Raw genomic sequence first — 18,485 nt, forward strand, 5'->3', positions numbered from 1 at the left:
CTGGAGACCCGGGATCGAATCCCACATCAGGCTCCCGGTGCATGGAGCCTGCTTCTCCCTCTGCCTATGTCTCTGCCTCTCTCTCTTTCTTTCTCTGTGACTATCATAAATAAATAAAAATTAAAAAAAAATTAAAAAAAAAAAAAAAAAAAAAAAAAAAGAACATTGACTTAGGTCTTGTATTACATTGTCACATAGCTGTAGCTTCTACTAAATCCAGCTGTATGGTAAAATGACAATAAATAGTCTACCTCCACTACTGCCTAGTACTACTGCCAAATAATATTTGCTCATTCATGTGTGTAACGGGTTCTGTCCAGGAGCTAGAGATATAGTAGGGGACAAAATGAAGTGCCTGCAAGCACAGAGCTTGTGTTCTAGTTAGAAGTAGGGTAGAGACCATTGTGTAGTTTGTATTTTCATTGTTAAAGAAATAAAAACAAGAACAGAAGACATATTGTTTGAAGGGCTGTTGTTGTTCGTAGCAGTGGTCAGGAAAAAGCTCTCTGATGGTGTGATATTTGAGTAAGAGTCCTGAAGGATATGGCGAGGGAATCCATTTGAAGAAAAACATTTCAGGCTGAATTCCCTAAGGTGGAATTTGTAGAGGAAGATCAAGAGTCCAGTGTGGCTAAAGAGGAGGGAAGAGGAGAAGAGGTAAGGAAAAGCAGTGTAAAGAGAGGAATGAGTGATATTTTATTACATAGTAAGGCATTTGCTTGTATTCTTACTATGGGAAGAGGATTTTGAACAGATGATTTATATATTTACATTATCACTCAGGTTGCTCTGGAAAGAAAAGATTGTTGAGGGGTTAGAGGTGCTGGTGGCCTAGACCAGGCTGAACAACAATAATAAGTATAGTATGGCTATGGTGGATACTTAACCCCATTACATGACGTACTATCTTCAAAGAAGTTTAAAGAGTTCTATGGTGTTTTCCAACACTAACAATCAATTCTCTGATTCTGAAGACATGAACTTACTAGATGCCCTACAGCTTGATTCAATTCTGGCATTAACTCCTCAGAGTTACTGTCAGACTCCACAAGTTTAAGAACTCAGTCCTACAAGACTGCTCTCACTTCAAATGTCAATCACAGGTATTAGGTCCCCAGATTACCCACACACTGTACAACATGGCTACAAACTGGGAGTTCTCATAACCCCTTCAGGTTCGATAATTTGCTAGAATGGCTCCCAGAATTCAGGAAAACAGTTTTCTCATTATTAGTGGTTTATTAAAAGGGATATACCTTCAAAACAGCCAAATGGAAGAGATGCATAGGGTAAGGTATGGGAAAGAGGCCCAAAGATTCTACGACTTCTGTTTTCCATGCTTCCTTCCTACCTTCTGATTTGTTCACCAACCGGAAGTTCTGTGAATTCTGTCGTTTAGGTGTTTCTTTTTTTTTTTCATATTCATATTTTTAAAATTTTAATTTCAGTATAGTTAACATATGTTTTTAAGGAGTTCTTATGGAGCCTCTATTATACAGGCATGACTGATTGAATTACTGGCCATTAATCTCCTTCTGCCTTTCCCTCCCCACAGGTCTGAGGGTAGGGCTGAAAGTTCCAGTCCTGTACACGATTGAGTTCTCTCGCAACCATCCCTCTCCTAAAGCTACCTTGCACCTACCAAGAGTTCCCTCATTAACTGGCTGAAAGGGGCTTGTTATAAACAACAAAAGATGTTCTTCTCACCCCTATCATTCAGTAAACTCCAAGGACTTTAGAAACTGTGTCGAAAACTGGGGACAAGGACCAAATATGCATTTACTATAACTATAAACAGTGCTTAGATTTTTGTGTTGGCTGTAGGCCTGCCAGCTTTAGGGATACATTTCTTCTCTAAGTATTACTTTTGACACCCACAGTTCACGCTATTTAGATGCCTATGTATCAAGGAAAAGGAAAGCTTTTTAATATTCCTCTAAAAGGATATTTATAACTTCTATAATTTAAAATTTAAAATAACAGGAAATATCCATCAGGAAATATCATATTTATCTTAAATCCTTCTTGCTGAAATTCAACCTATTGCTTTCTGTAGTACCATATGCTTGTTTTACAGGATATAGTAAGATGGCTTCAAAATTATGTTAAGATTTCAGCTGCTTTAAATCAGCTAGTTCTCTTTATGGAATTAACGTTAGTGTCAATTAAATTAGAGAAGATGTCTCAAAATCACAAAGGTCAAAAATCACCAAAGGAAATGCAGATAGCTCATAACATTTATAAAGTATGAAGGGTGGTTTGATTTAACTATACATTAATGGTCATTGAATATTAGGGCTTTTCAATAATGGCATAGGAGATTAGTGTGGGACCCAGGAAATTTAACAAAAATCCCCTACCCCTGGACAAGCAGAGCAGGACTGACTCCATTTTGTGCTGTACCCGCCTTGTGCCGACCTGCATTGGCCACTGGCCCCTATAAAGTTGCTAAGCCTCTTAGTCTCGGGGTCCAAGTCCCTGCGCCCTGTGTCGGGTGCACTTGGACCCACGCTCGAGCTTGTAAATAAACCCTCGTGTGTTTGCATCGGTGTCAGCTCCTCGGTGGTTTCTCGGATTCACAATCTTGGGCACAACAATTAGGTTATTCGTGTGTTGTCAAATTCCACAAATGAGAGAACTGGCATATATTTTAATTGTAGAAATAGGTGAGCTTTGATTTTAAGGCTGAGGGTATGGGTAGAAATAAAGGCAATCACATACTCGTACGTAAAGAATACTTTAAATACTTCTAATAAAGGAATGCATTGGCCAATGATAATGATTTTAGTCGATCTGAGAAACTATGATCCGGTGTTCACCACGTTGAAAATGAAACATCCAGTTGGGCATTACCTACAGCACATATCCACCCATCACTGCAAAGATTTAATGGGACACACCTGTAGAGCATTTAAGAATTTATGAAAGAAAGAAATGAGATGGTTTCAAAGTTATGCAAAAGATCAATGAATATAGTCTCTTCCTGAGGACAATAAATCCGGAAAGAGAAGAACCTACCGTGATGCGGATGCACCTGTGTTTCTCACCTGCCGGGCTGAGAGGTGGAGCAGGCGAGACGGGGAGGGCTAGAGAGGCCGCTCGCCGGAAGAGCCGCGTGGCTGAAAAGCGCGGGGCTGCGCGCTGGCGCCCAACTTCCGGTCCAGGCTTCCTGCTTCCGGCTGGTGTGGCGCCTGGCGGAGTTGAGCCCAGCCGTCGCGAAGACGTCGGAAGAGCCGTTCTCCCTTTTTGCCTTTTACTCACGAAGCGGTGTCTCTGGCAGGCCGGCGGCAGCGGAAGCGGGGCAGGAAGCGGCTCATTTGCCACCCGGGGGATCCAGAACGTAGTCTGAGGCTGGTCCTGGGTATGTCTGACTGAGAGCGCGGGGCCTTCACCTTGACGTCACCGTTCCACCCGTCGCAGCGTACAAGGAAACTACACCTGCATTTTCCTGAACAACCGTTTCCTCAAAGTCTTACTGAACCTGTGGAACACGAAGCCACCCACGGAGTAGGGCCAAGTATAGGGGCTGCTTGCTTTTCTACTCTCCTCCTTCCAGTGTAAAATTACAGGTTTATTTATTTATTTATTTTTTTCCATTGGGGAAAAGATACCTATAATTCTTCATCTATTTAATGTGTAGTAAAAGCTTGGCTCTAAGGAGCTCAGTAAAGGATGGAAATGGTTAAAAGGTGAGGCTCTGGAGTCCGACTGCTGGGGTTTCAATCATGGTTCTGCAGTTTATTAACTGTGTAACTTCAGGGAGTGTTCTGGACTGGCTGTGTCCTCTCAAAATCCATGTGTTAAAGCCCTAGTTCTCCGTGTGGCTGTATTTGAAGACGGCACCTCTAAAGAAGTAATTAGATTTTTTTTTTTTTTTTAGGATTTTATTTATTTATTCATGAGAGAGGGAGGGAGGGAGAAGCAGGCTCCATGCAAGGGAGCCCGATGTGGGAATCGATCCCAGGTCTCCAGGATCACGCCACGGGTGGAAGGCAGGCGCTCAACTGCTGAGCCACCCAGGGGTCCCCTGACGAAGTAATTAAATTTAAGTGAGGTCATAAAGGAGGCTCTGATGCAGCAGGATTAGTATCCATAGGAGAAGAGACACCAGAGTTTCCTTTTCTCTTACTACTTCTCCCTCTTCTTTTTCCCTTCACAGAGCCAAGGCGGTAGGAGGATGCCAAGAGTGAAGACAGCCGTCTGTAAGTCAGGAAGAGAGCCCTACCTGACACTGAATTACCTGGAAACTTGATCTTGGACTTCTAGGTCCCAAAACTGTAAGAAAATAAATTTCTTTTGTATAAGTCATCCAATCTATGGCATTTTGTTATAGCAGCCTGAGAGGACTAATACAGGGAAATTACTTAATTCTCTGTACCTTAGTTCCCTTACTGTAAAATGAAGATAACAGATGGGCCCATCTCCCACTATTGCTTTGATGAGCTGAGTGTAATAATATTAACTAATGTTAGTTATTTATGCTATAATTATCGAGAATACAATTTACTGTTCTCCATATGCATCTAGAATAGAATCAGCTAATTTTATTTGGGGAATGAATCTTTTAAAAAAAAAAAAAACTAAGTGCGTTATGTGTATTTATACTTATACTGTATGTAGAGGAATCAGTGTGAGCTGCAGACAGATTTAAAGTTATGACAAAGAGGGATGCCCGGGTGGCCCAGTGGCTGAGCATCCGCCTTGGGCTCAGGTTGTTATCCCGGGGTCCTGGGATGGAGTCCCACATTGGGCTCCCTGCATGGAGCCTGTTTCTCCCTCTGCCTATGTCTCTGCCTCTCTGTGTCTCTCATGAATAAATAAATAAAGTCTTAAAAAAATAAAGTTATGACAAAGAATGCTAAATACAGAAGTCTGTGAAATGTAAGATGAGTAAATTAAACAAAAATTTTTATATGAATTTTGGCTTTTTTTGAGGATGGGACTCAAATGGGACCAGACTTAGAGCAATGAATATTGTTTTGAAGTTTTCAAAGCTCCTCAAAATTTACTTGGAATAACTAAATTGTTATTGGCAAATTGTTACCAACAGTACAAAATAAGAAAAAAAAAACCAGACAAAAGCATACAGAGTATATGGTTGATTTAATTATTTTATCTCCGAACTTCAGCATGAAGTTTTGACTGCATGAAACCACCAATTTGATTGTTTTATTTATTTATTTGGATGAGTTGTTATTTCAGTGTTTTGGAGACACAGAAGCAGTCAATTTAGTAGGGCAAAGGTCAAATCAAGTATTTATTGTTATAAAAAAGGAAATGAGTAGCTGATTTAATTTTGTATTTTTTTTTAAACTGGTAATCTTTGTGAGTTTTAGACAAAACCTTAGTGAAATCAGAATTTCTTTTCCTACTAGTTAATACCTTAACACAATGACCTGTATCACTGTATAGGCAAATTGCTTACTGCATTAGGTGCCTTAATAAAGTCTTTGGGACCAAGAATTAAAAATAGATGTACTTGTGTGACAGTGGGTGGGAAGTGGGTGAGGAAGACTGTGAAGGTAAAACCAAGTATCTTCAGCCATTTGACTGATTGACCTAACAAATATCCTACAATTACTAAAAAAATTTCTAGTTTGTTGCTGATGCCTAGGGTAGGATGCAGTTCTTTAAGAAAATAAGAAACCCAAGGATGGGAAAGATCAAAAATGAGAGATAAGGTGGGGAAAACAGACTTTTTTGAAAAAAAAATTTTTTTTAAAAATCATTTTTATCCCTCTTAATTAGCAAGTCTGGTTAGTTAGAGGGAGAAGGTAGGAGAGAGAGGGTGAATACAGAATTTCGTGTCATGAATAAAGTGTGCCCACATTTGCATATTTTACTGTAATTCTGTAAAACTGGGGCTTAGTAGCAGAGAATTCTATAGTGGATCATAAGTATAATAGTATTTTCTTAGTATACATTGTATTCTCATGGTATTTAAAATAATAAAGCTTTTAATTAGCACTAGAAAAATCGTAAATATAAAACCAAGTAATGAAAAAAACTATAGTTTAAAATAAAACACTTTATAGTACTGTAATATGTTTGGTATCTTAATTAAATTATTTGAACTTAGTATTGTTAAGTTCATTGTGTAATTAGATAATTCCTTTGCCTAAGAAAAAGTGACTTCTTAAAACATTCTTTTTCACTTAAGTTATGAATAAGAAAATATTAATGTGCATCATACGCATTTTATTCAGTGGTGCAAGGCAGGGTCAGAGAGAAAAACAGAAAACTATAAGAATGGATGCTAAAAAGTGGTAGAAGAGTTGTTTTGTATTGAATTCCCACCCAAAAATATCTGAGAGAGAATAGATCTAATATATTCAGTTTTTAAAAAGTACGTTAGGATTAGTTTTAGTTGATAGAAAGTTATGAAAAGACAACATTTCTTAGTAACCTAAAAGAGTGTATTTGACTGTAAGCTTTCAGTATCTATAAGTGCTGTTTGCAGATGATACTAATATTTTCTAGGCAAAGCAAAGCATATCAGGAGGAAAACTATTAAAACTAAGAATATTGGTAATGTGGACACTTTCAAAATAAATACTACAAATCATTGGTTTTACCAGTAATAAACATTAAAAAGAACAAAAACATTACACTAAAATGGTAACACATGAAATTTCTAGAATAATCTCAGTAAAAATGTGTAAGATCATATGAACAAATTTAAAACCTCATTAGTAAATAACTAAAAGACTATTTTTTGAGGAAATAATTAAAAGACTTTTTTTTTCCTTTTTGTAACTCTAATGGTTTAAATTTACTGGACACATAGTAGGTCATGAGATATTTGTTGAAAGTAATGAATCAGCCTTGTGGAATATGTAGAATATAGTTTGGGAGATGCTTTCATGTTTTAAAAATATTGCAATGTTGACATTCATCGGGTGTGCATATATATATAAAATATGAGTATATATATGTTTGTTTAATGTATATATCCTGAATGTCAACATTACAAGATTTTATATTGATGTTTTATATAGATATGTTTATTTAATATAAAAATGAACATTTTTCTCAATTGCCTGATATCCTATTAATAGAAATAATAGAAGTTTGTTGTTCGTAGTATTTAATCAGAATGTCAAGGGTTACAGATTTATTCTTTTATATTATTTCACTCCTAAATTATAATCCCTAGTTGTTATGTACTCTGTTTTCTGCATATATAAGGCCAAAATGCTCAATTACTGAAACACAAACACTTTGCATATACATGCATGCATACAAACATAAACACACAGTAGTTAACCAGCCAAATAGAGAATAAAACCTAGTGTCCCAGTTCAAATCAGTATCTTGTTTCACCCATCTACTTACCCAACCATTGATCCATTAATCCATCAATCTGTTGATCCATTGGTGCATCCATCCTTCTATGTATACATATAATAAAGTTTATTGGTCTTATAAACTGCTATCATTAACCTGTTTTCAGTCAAGGAAACATAAAAAGTAGAAAGAGTTGGGAAAATGGAAGAGTACTGCCATTGGAAGTTTAGGAAAGGCAGAGTTTCAAGGAATTGGGAGGAGTCCATTGGGATCACATAGAGATGATGTTTTCATATTCTATTGGATTCATCACTTAGGATGCTACTGATGAATTTCAAGATACATATCTGTAGGTTCATCAAGTACAAGCACACCTTCTCACAAGTTTATTAAAGGATGTGTGGGCAGTGCTGTTAATCAGGGATCTGGAACGTACTGCTCTCATAGCACAGGCAGTGAACCTAAACTTCCTCTTTTGTGAAATACCATTCAGTCTCCAGAGAAATGCTTCTCTTCATCTCATGTACCATGTCCTTGAAATAAAAAAGGACAATGTCTGAAAGCCATGCAGTTTTGTGTGTCAGGCCATTGTCAAAATCATAGATGGATATACCTTCAAAGTGCAGGACTGATCTGAGCAAGTGGTTAGGTAAAAAAAAAAAAAAATAGAAAGATGTTAATTAACTTGTCAAATTCTTTCTCTCACATGGAAAAATATCTTAGATTTTTTGCCTGACAATGTATCATTCCAAGCAGTTCTGAGCATCTATAGTCTGTTCCTTTGTGTTCTAATTCTTGGTTCTGGAGGCATTCAAAAATAGTACACAATTTTCAGCATTTGCATAACAGCTAAGAGTCGGTTTGCAATATTAAACCATATTACTATAATGATTAATTTTTTTCTTTAATTTACATGTTTGATAAAAATATATTGAAAATTTGGATGCTCTGAATATAGTGACATTTTATACTTTAACTCTTAGGTCATTCCAATCAGTAGAGCAAAAATAATATAATATTGCTTATAAAAATAATTTGTGGTTTTGATGGAATAAAGGTAAAACTATGTTGGAATATATATGAACATATACACAGTATTGATTATATTCAATCATCTTTGATGTTTTCCTAATTTTAGTCATATAAAAATAGTTTTATACATATTTTTCCATTTCTAAAAAAATCATGAAGGTAGATTTATCAAAGCAAAAGAAAAATATTTTTATTTAATAGTTAGCTTGGTTTATAATTTTTAAGTATTCAGACATGTGGTATGTGGGCTTCATTTGTATTCTTGCTTTGGGCCTTGCAAATTGTAGGGGTGGGTCAAATGTGATTACATTCTTGAATAATTGTCCACTTACATAGTTTGTTACGATAAATTTATAGAATAGAATTACAAAGTCAAAGGAAAGCACTGCTTTATGAGCATTTAGATCTGTGATTTCCTGGCAAAGGCACCTTTAATAAATGAAAATATTGTTTATTGAGTACTTCTCACTCCCCTTCTACCAGAACATCCCTCTTAATTTTGTTACTCAATGTGTAAGTTATTGATTGTAGTGTTGAAAAATGTTGCAGAGCTCTTCCACAGGCTCTGAAGAGATGGAGAGGAGATGAGAGAAGACCTAGGGAAGTGGGCAGGACAGCTGGAAGATGGTTTCTTTGGACTCGATTTTATCAGTGGCCTCTATGCTGCAGTTTAGTTGAGATCTAGGAATCCCTCAGCCTGGAAATTTGGTTGTGGGGCAAGATTTTTTCAAAACAAATAGCATTAAAAAACTATAAAAACATGTTTTTGTGATGAAATATAAATTAGAAATTTTATGAAAGTATGGAGAGATGATGATTACCTACAGTCCTATACCAGAGAAAGATTGCTGTAGTACTTTCGTGTGTGTGTGTGTGTGTGTGTGTGTGTGTGTGTATTTTTTTACCCCCCAGTTAATATACTGTGAGCATCTATCCATGTCAATATATATCTAGGGTTGCATTTCATTAGTATATGCATATAATTTAATATATTCATTTATAATTTATGTTACATTCTTAGATATCTAAGATGTTTTACTTCCATAAATAATCTTAAGATAAATATCTTTGTACATAAATCTTTAGAATCTTATCCATTTATTACTTCAAAGCATTTTCAGCAATTTCAGTGGAATTACTGATTCTAAAATAAATGTACATTGAAGCTTTTGATAGACATTGTTAAATAACTCTCCACAAAGTGTATATGTATTTTACCCTGCAGTGAAGGAGATTAATTGGCTAATTCATTGTCATCAATCTTTTTTACCTTTTGCAATCTCAGTGGGAACCCAAAATAATTTTAGGTAAACTTTCTTATATATATGGAAAAATACATTTATTTGTAAATTGTTTATTCATAAAATTTCCCTGCTATTGTTTGATGTCTTCAACCCATTCTTCCCTATGAATACATCTTACTAGAAAAAATATTAAAATTTCATCCAAATTTAATAACAATTAGAAAATTATTTATTGACCAATGTTCTGTTGGAGGCCACATGGAGGGCACTAAATAGACAAGGTGAGCAAAATAGACATGACAACTGAGCTAAATGATTCATTTAATGATCAAGCCAAAGAATATAGAAGAAATAGGAGGATCTTCATACCTGAAATGCTGTTTTAACCAAGACAAGTTGTGATTAAATTTACATTGCATTAGAGCAGGAAATCTGGCTCCATAATTCATATTGCTATATTTTCCAATTTTGTTACTTTATATTGGTTTATTATAAGTATTAATTTAATATAGTTTTAGAATTCAAATGGTCTGAAGCAGCTTATAAGAAAAAGCAGCAGCATATCCTTCCCTGTTCCTCCTTATCTTGTACTCCCACTATATAGAAGCAGCCACCCTCCTTGCTTTAAGTTGAGACAAGTGTTTACCTTCATATTTCTAAATAATATATTTAAATGTCTATTTTTGATCTTTAATTTTAGCTATTATGAATTGATTTAATAGTAATAAAGATGGGCTTTAATTCTATTATACTCTTATACATGCATATACATACACATACACACAGACCAAACACCTATACTTTATCTTCTCAAAATTACAATTTTTAAGTCATTTTTGTGTTTCTAATGTATAACCATTCCCTAAGGTTTCTCAGTCTCAGCACTGTTGACATTTGGGGCTGGATGATTCTTTATTTTGAGACGCTGTGCTGTACACTGTAGATGTTTAGCAGCATCCCTGCATCTACCCACCGGATGCCTGTAATAAATCCCAGCTATAATAACCAAAAATATCTATAGGCATTGTGAAATATCCCCTGGAGGACAAAATTTCCTCCATTTGAGAACTACTAATTTCATCTTCTAAGTGGTGACTTTTGCTTTTAAATATTGTTTACCACTGAAATTACACATTATTCAATTATCTTACTCTTTCCGTACAGATTTTGTTTTTATTGGGAGTTAATGACCACATTATGTGTATACGTATGTGTTTGCTTCATTTTATGTGTAAATTCACTGGCAGATTTAGAAAACCTGTTTTAATATGTCAAAGACATCAGTTTATCTGTCAGTTCTGTTTTCTCTGGGAGGTATACCTCTGTCTTCCTGTTCTAATATGGACTGATTGCTCTCTTAGATATAAAGCTGTCATTATGCAACTCCTTGTCATACTAAGAATTTCCTTTACCTTAGTAATTTGGTAAAGCCCATTTCCTGTATTCATGTGTATAGGCTATAAATTGCATTTGGCTGCGCGCAGCAGATACCATCACATCAGTGACTTAAGCAAAAAATTAATTTTTTGCTGATGTAAGAGTAGTAGAGAGCTAGTTCTCTGCAGTTAATGGTATCTCCAAAAGCCATCGGATTCTTGCTTCAACTCTTTTTGTGACAGCATGCTTATGCATGGCTTGCGTTTTGATGTTCAGAAAACCTCTGCTAGATTCCTGATGTCTTTGCACTCAAAACAGGAAACAGGAAAAATGAGGAGAAGACAAAAAAGATCCTGTGTAAAATTTGTTTTTGTTTTGTATAAAATTCTTTGTTGGAAGTCATGTTCTCTTTCCTCACAGTGTTAAAACTATTTCTTGTCTTCTAGCTTTAGTATTGCTACTGAAAAGTCTCATATTCTGATTCCTGATTCTTTGTGTGTGATTAATTTTTTTGTTTTAGATGATTTTAACATCTTCATCTTTTCTGTTTTTAAATTTCATGATAATCTTAGTTTGGATCTTTAAAATTTTTTTTGCTAGGCACTTTTTCGATATGGAAACTCAATTTCTTTTGGACAGTATTTTTTAATAGTATTTTTCTTTTTTTCTTTTTTTTTTTTTTGATTTTATTTTCAAGTAATCTCTACTCCCAACATGGATCTTGAAATTAGGACTCCAAAATCAAGAGTTGCATGCTCTACTGACAGAGGTAGCCAGGCACCCCTTTGGTAATTTACTCCCCTTTTCTTTTTTCTATGCTTTGATTCTGGATATTAGGATTCTAATCAGTTGATTGTTGGAACACTTGAATTGATTGTATAATTTTTCTTACCCACCCCCCTTCCTTTTTAAAATTATTTTCTTTTTGGTTCTGTGTTTCTGGTAAGTTTTTCAATTTTAACTTCAAATCCTTCTCTTAAATTTATTTCTGCTGCCCAGTTATATTTTCTTGTTCTCTGTTTCTGTTTTATAATCTGTTTTTAAAAGAAGAATTTATTTATTTATTTATTCATGAGAGACACAGAGAGAGGCAGGAACATAGGCAGAGGGAGTAGCCGGGTCCCTGTGGGGAGCCTGATGTGGAACTCGATCCCAGACCCTGGGATCATGACCTATGCCAAAGACAGATGCTTAGTCACTGAGCCACCAGGAGTTCCTGTTTTATAATCTATTTTTATATAATAATTTCAATAATATATCCTTTCTCTGAGCACATTAATGATAGTTTTAGCATTTTTCTTCTTCTCCAAGGTGCTTTTTCCCTGCTTGTTTATCTCTTTTTTCTTTTTCATTAAGATATCCTGAAATATCTTGTAATATTTTGATAATCTGTTCCTCTTTAAGAGTGAGGTGTTTGAAAGGTAATTAGAAGATTCCTTTGTACAGAGCTTGTTGTCTTTCTGTAGCATTGTTTGGTAGGAACTCAACCATTTCATTGGGAAAAGCCCAAAGTCAATATCCGTAGATATGTTTTCCAGTTTTATTTTTTTCCAGTTTTATTGAACTATAATTAATGTGTAACATTATCTAAGTTTAAGATGTGCAGCATAATGATTTGATATATGTATATGTGTTTTCTAGTTTTTTTTTGTGTGTGTGTGTGTGTGTGTGCGCGTGTGTGTGTTTTCTAGTTCTGATCACACTCCTTGTGGATGACTACTCCAACCCCCTTCTCAGGAGGGGGATATAAACTTGACTGTTGCATTCTGGAAGAAGAGCATGAGAACCCGAGTGCAAACTTCTTTTTTTAGGATGTGTAATTCAGTTACTGTTCCTGTTTCAGAATGGCATGGTATTCCTGTCCTCATCTGTGCAGCCTCAAATCCACAGGTTATATTAAGTTCAAATTTTTCAGAATTTGAATTCCAGATTTCTGTGTAGTAGGGGAGCTGATACGAGGGTCTAAATTCTATTTATAAAGACTTTCAGCAAATTCTCTTGTTTTTTGGACCCATCTTCTATTTCCGCCTACATACCTTCCTATACAAATACCTGTGCCTTCAATTACTGAGTCCCTATGGGTTCTATGGCAGAATTGGCTGCAAGTGTCTCCCTCTACTAGGACAGTTACCACGCATGAATCTATTTTTGTCTTACATCTTTACCGATATATTTTATATGCTTTAGTTAACTCTTTCATTTGCTTTGCCCTGTGTTTTGTCCATTTTTATTTATTTATTTTTGTTATTCTTGGAGGCTGAAGATAAATAATTATGTTCAATTTGCCGTGTTTATCGGAGTTTTCATTCGTTTTAATTTCCCAGGTAATATTTAAATGGTCTCAAGTATATAAAGAAAAAGCGTATTTTATTTTATTTATTATTTTATTTTATTTTATTTTATTTTATTTTATTTTATTTTATTTTATTTTATTTTATTTTATTTTATTTTATTTTATTTTATTTATTTATTTTTTAAAGATTTTATTTATTAATGAGAGAGATAGTGAGAGAGAGGCACAGGCACAGGCAGAGGAAGAAGCAGGCTTCATGCAGGGAGCCTGATGCGGGACTCGATCCCCGGACTGCAGGATCACACCCTGGGTGGAAGGCAAGCGCTAAACTGCTGAGCCACCCGGGCTGCCCCAAAGGGCATTTTAAGTAATTAGGTTAAGATAATGGAAAAAAACAGTTATCTTGAGTTGACTTTAGGGGCCAGTTTAGCTGATGGGGTTTTGACAATTGGTGCCATGAATTATTTGGCCAACAAAACATAGTATTTAATCCCCACTTTAGGTGTACCTTATCATGATAACTTGTACAGCTGCTACTTTGTTAGGATGAATAAGTCATATGTGCCCAGATTTGAAAGATGCTTATGTGGTTATCTGATAAAATATAACCTGGAGCTAATGTATTTTTCTGTTACTTCCACCCTTCACTTCCAAACTCATTTTCACATTACCTGTCATGAATAAAGAATATATGAGTTATGTTATCTCATACACAATCTTGAGTTGAAATTCAATGAGAATGGTTGGGGATCTTCCACATAGCTCCCTTAAGTTGAGAAATTTGAGCAGAACATATTACACTTCACTAGCAAAGCATGGCATTGGCACTTCACTAGCAAAGCATGGAAGATTCAGGAGATCTGCAGTGGTCAGAGTATATTTCTACTTTCTAGTATATGAAAGTATACTAGAAATTTCTAGTATATTAGAATACTAGTATGGAGGATTCTACTTAATTTCAGCAGTTACATGGCCTGTCTTGTGAAGCACTGTGCAACATGCCTTCAGTCATAAATTTAGTGAAATGGCCTTATTATTTGGATTGTACTGAATCCCCAGTGCATTTTGTACTTGCCTCAATTTAGCTCAATATTTGCCTGGTAAGCACAAGCCACTTCTCAGGTGACACAGTCTTTGAAATGCCATATGGGAATAATAGTTGGATTTGATTTTTGATTATTTTTAAAGTGCAGCAGTGAAAAGCTGTGGTAAAATATAATAAGGTTTAATCCCTGTATAAGGGAAATTACTTCATTTCAGCTACTGTATCATATGTCTTTCAGAAATACTAACTCATTAAGAAGTACATTACATTAAATATCTCAAGAGTAGAAAATTTTTTGCACTCTAATGAAATAGATTACATATCTTGGGTTAAGGAAAACTAAGAAAACAGCAGTGAGATTTGGCTTTCTCAGATGTTAAGGAAAAGTAAAAAATAGGAATGTAGCGTTTAACTATCTTTATTTGTATTTTTTAGCAATAGGATAGGCAGCCCTGGTGGCTCAGTGGTTTAGTGCTGCCTTCAGCCCGGGATGTGATCCTGGAGTCCTGGGATTGAGTCGGGCTTCCTGCATGGAGCCTGCTTCTTCCTCTGCCTGTCTCTGCCTCTCTCTGTCTCTCTCTGTGTCTCTCATGAATAAACAAATAAAATCTTTATATATATATATAAAGATACAATAGGAAGCTGTGAGGATAATTTGTGTGTGTGTATGCAAAAAAAAAATGGAAATCTGTTTTCTGGTTCTTTTTACAGAGAACATACATGAATAAAATCTTCAAACATAAAAAAAAAAAAATTGCCCAAACAAATGGTTCATGTATCAATGTTCAATAGAAGCAAAGACCATTATATAAAGTTGTGCTTCAATGAAAATAATTCTTTGAAGGGCTGAGATAATGTGGTAAATGTGCTTTACTGTCTGATGGTTTAATAGAGGAGTGGATCTTGGGGAATCAGACAAACGGATGTCAGAAGATCCATTAGGCTCTTTGCAGTATCATGAGTAGAAGGAACCTTAAGATTCTATAGAATTTCTATGGGAAATTCAGTTCTTCCTTATACATTCAGGAGTATAGTATGGAAGGGTTATTTATCTCCAAAGTAATCATGATTATATCCCTGTAACTGAAATTCTTTATGGTGTTCATACCTTGTGATGTATACTCAGGTTCATTTCTCTATTTTTCTTGGTATGGGTGAAGATATCTATTTTTATTTGATTGTACATATGGAAAATTTTGTTCTTGTTGATAGCCATAGGAAGCTGAAAATCAGAAAGTAGATGAATGGATTGGAAACACACTATTTTTTTCTCATTAAATGCGCTGCCAATTCAAACGTATAAATTTAAAGATTTATGGCTCAGCAGTTTATGGCATAGCTAACATTTTCTTCTAAATTTAATGCTAAAAATTTTAAACTATTGTATTCATGTACTTGGGCTGCCATTATAAAATACCATAGACTGAGTGTCTTAAAATAAATTTATTTTCTCACAGTTTTGGAGTCTGAAAGTCTGAGATCAGGATGGTCAGATTCTGATGAGGCCGTCTCTTCCTAGCATATAGAAGGCAACCTTTTTTCTGTGTCCTCACAAATCAGAGGGAGCAAGTGCACTGGTGTCTTTCTTAGAAGGGCAGTGATTTCATCACCAAGGCCCATTCTCATGACCTTACCTAAACCTAATACATCTCAAAGGTCCTGTTTCCATATAGCATACATTGGTGGTAGGGTTCCAACATATGAATTTGAGGGGACACAATTTAGTCCATAGCAACATTACCTGGGTTTTAATGTTGAGTACTCTGTTGACTCCTCTAGATTTCTCTGCAGCCAGTGTTTGCAAACCATGATCTTTCTGTCTGACTAAAGTACCAGGGCTCTTCAAGGGAATTGGTGTCTTTTATTTTGGCTGCTTCTCCCCTTATTTTTAAAGACATGGTCAGCAGATTTCAGTTTTGTAGAAATCCAGGAATTCTTGGTTAAATGGCTGGTAGATCTGGTGAAAAAGGAAGGAAGGGGAAAGAGAAAATGCAGAATTTTTAAACAAACCCTATATCGAACATGTTTTTAGACACCCTTTCCATCAAACATAAAACACATACATAAACTCATAATTCTAATTGCTTGGTACAACTTACTCATTTATCACTTAACCTAAACATATACATACCTATAATGCAATATATGTAAAATAATGTCCCTGATCCTTTTATTTTTAGATTTCATGTGAACCCACACATACAGTGTCAAATTTAATACATTCATTTAAGCAAAAGAATTATGTGGTAATTCAGATAGAATTCAGATAGAATTACCACATAATTCTTTTGCTTAAATGAATGTATTAATTCTATTTGAATTACCACAGTGCACCAGCTTCCATTTCCACCAGCAGTGCACAAGGGTTCCTTTTTCTGCACATCCTTGCCAATATTCATTCATTCATTTTTTTTTAAATTCTAGCCATTCTGACAGATGTAAGGTGATATCTCATTGTGATTTTGATTTGCAGTTCCCTAATTAGTAGTGATTTTGAGCATCTTTTCATATGTCTGTTGGCTATCTGTATGTCTTTGGAAAAATATCTATTCAGGTTCTCTACCCATATTTTATTTGGGTTATTTGTAATACATTATCTTAGGAAGAATTGGGACACCTTAAGATGAAATAAGATAGTATATCAAAGCAATGTCGTCATAGCAGATGTCCATAAACAAAAACAAAATCAACAATCGGTGCAGATATTAGTTGTGACATTGTCATGAATGGATGATGAGAATTTCCTCTCAGTTTGTTAGGTAACCAAATAGTGTAGGCAACATTGCCCTTACAGTGAAAATATTTTGGAGTCATACAACACTGGTTTCAATTCCTAGTTCTCCCTTTTAGTAGTTATGCTTACCCAAGCAAGTTAGTTTTTAGTATCTGGCATATAATAGTTCCACAATAAATGGCAGCTACTTTCATTAATAAAAACAACTAAGATGTCTTAATGGAATATTCACATTTTTTCAGTCAGTGTTTGTGTTAAACATTTTTGGGTAATACCAGGCTGAATGTTTTGGTGGGGTGAAGTTTTTTTTGTGATGTTCCCTACTTAACTAAATATCTTTTACTCTTGGCTCACAAAGCAAAAGCATCAAGGATTAAAGATATAAGCACTTGCATACTGTATCATTTTTGTTAGATATTTTAATAGGAGTAACATTAAATCACTTAGCAGTAGCAGCATGGTCATTTCTTCTATATTTTGGTCATATATTCAGGAAGATAGTGATGGTAGCTGATTAAGGAAGTTGTGACTTAATGGTCCCTGAAGCACTGTTTTATACATGTTTGACATATTCAGATGTACCTTATAAACTATATTTCCTGGTTAATTTTCCCAGATGGGATTAAGTGTGAAGAGGAGCAAGATCCTGAGGTTTCTTACTGGTTTAGTTTTTGAGGGTTATGGAGACCATATGTAAATTAATCAAATCTGAAAAAATATGTTTGGGGGCGGGGCAAGACGCGGAGGAGTAGGGTCCCCAAGTCACCTGTCCCCACCAATTTACCTAGATAACTTTCAAATCATCCTGAAAACCTACGAATTCGGCCTGAGACTTAAAGAGAGAACAGCTGGAATGCTACAGTGAGAAGAATTCGTGCTTCTATCAAGGTAGAAAGACGGAAAAGAAATAAAAGAGAATCCATTCGGGGAGGGGCACCCGCGAGGAACCGAGCTAAGGCCAGGTGGTGGTGCCCCGGGACAGGAGAGCCCAGTACCAGAGAAGCAGGAACTCTACCAGTCTTCCCGGATGTAAAGGTGCTTGCAGGGAACTTGGGCAGGATCCCAGGAGGTCACTAACAGAGGAGGGACGTCCCAGGGAGAGTGTGCCATACCCCGTGGGCCGAGGGCAGTAAAGAGCTAGAGCTCATGCTGGCAGGGCCCCCGGGAACAGCTTGGGCTGCGGCTTCATGCGGAGGGGGCTGCTGCAGCCTGGGGAGCGTGATTCCAGTGGCACAGGCTCCGGAGCCCAGGGTGCGGGGGGACATAGCCAAGGATCCGGGGCTCCCCCTGGGACATGCAGAGGCCAGGTGGACACAGGACAGCGAGGACACTCCTGCCACCAGGCACCCCCGAGCTGTGGTCAGCACCCCCCCCACCCCCGGAGCATCCAGGCCAGTGCCGACTGGGAGCTCTGGCAGTCACTGTGGAAGCTGACTCCAGGTCTGAAGAGCTGGGCGCCGCCACTGCATTGTA

The 18,485-nt window shown here is 36.2% G+C and overlaps 1 long non-coding RNA gene across 1 annotated transcript in view; it reads left to right on the forward strand.

Moving 5' to 3' along the window:
- The first annotated feature begins 3,697 nt into the window (after nt 1-3,697).
- Nucleotides 3,698-18,485, forward strand: part of LOC112672544 (uncharacterized) — a 246,685-nt gene continuing 231,897 nt past the window's right edge. The window contains exons 1-2 of the long non-coding RNA XR_003144350.2: nt 3,698-3,853; nt 4,160-4,277. This is a non-coding gene — a long non-coding RNA (uncharacterized LOC112672544). The remainder of the gene's footprint in view (nt 3,854-4,159; nt 4,278-18,485) is intronic.

This window comes from Canis lupus, chromosome 10 (assembly GCF_003254725.2).
Source record: "Canis lupus dingo isolate Sandy chromosome 10, ASM325472v2, whole genome shotgun sequence".
Classification (NCBI taxonomy): domain Eukaryota; kingdom Metazoa; phylum Chordata; class Mammalia; order Carnivora; family Canidae; genus Canis; species Canis lupus.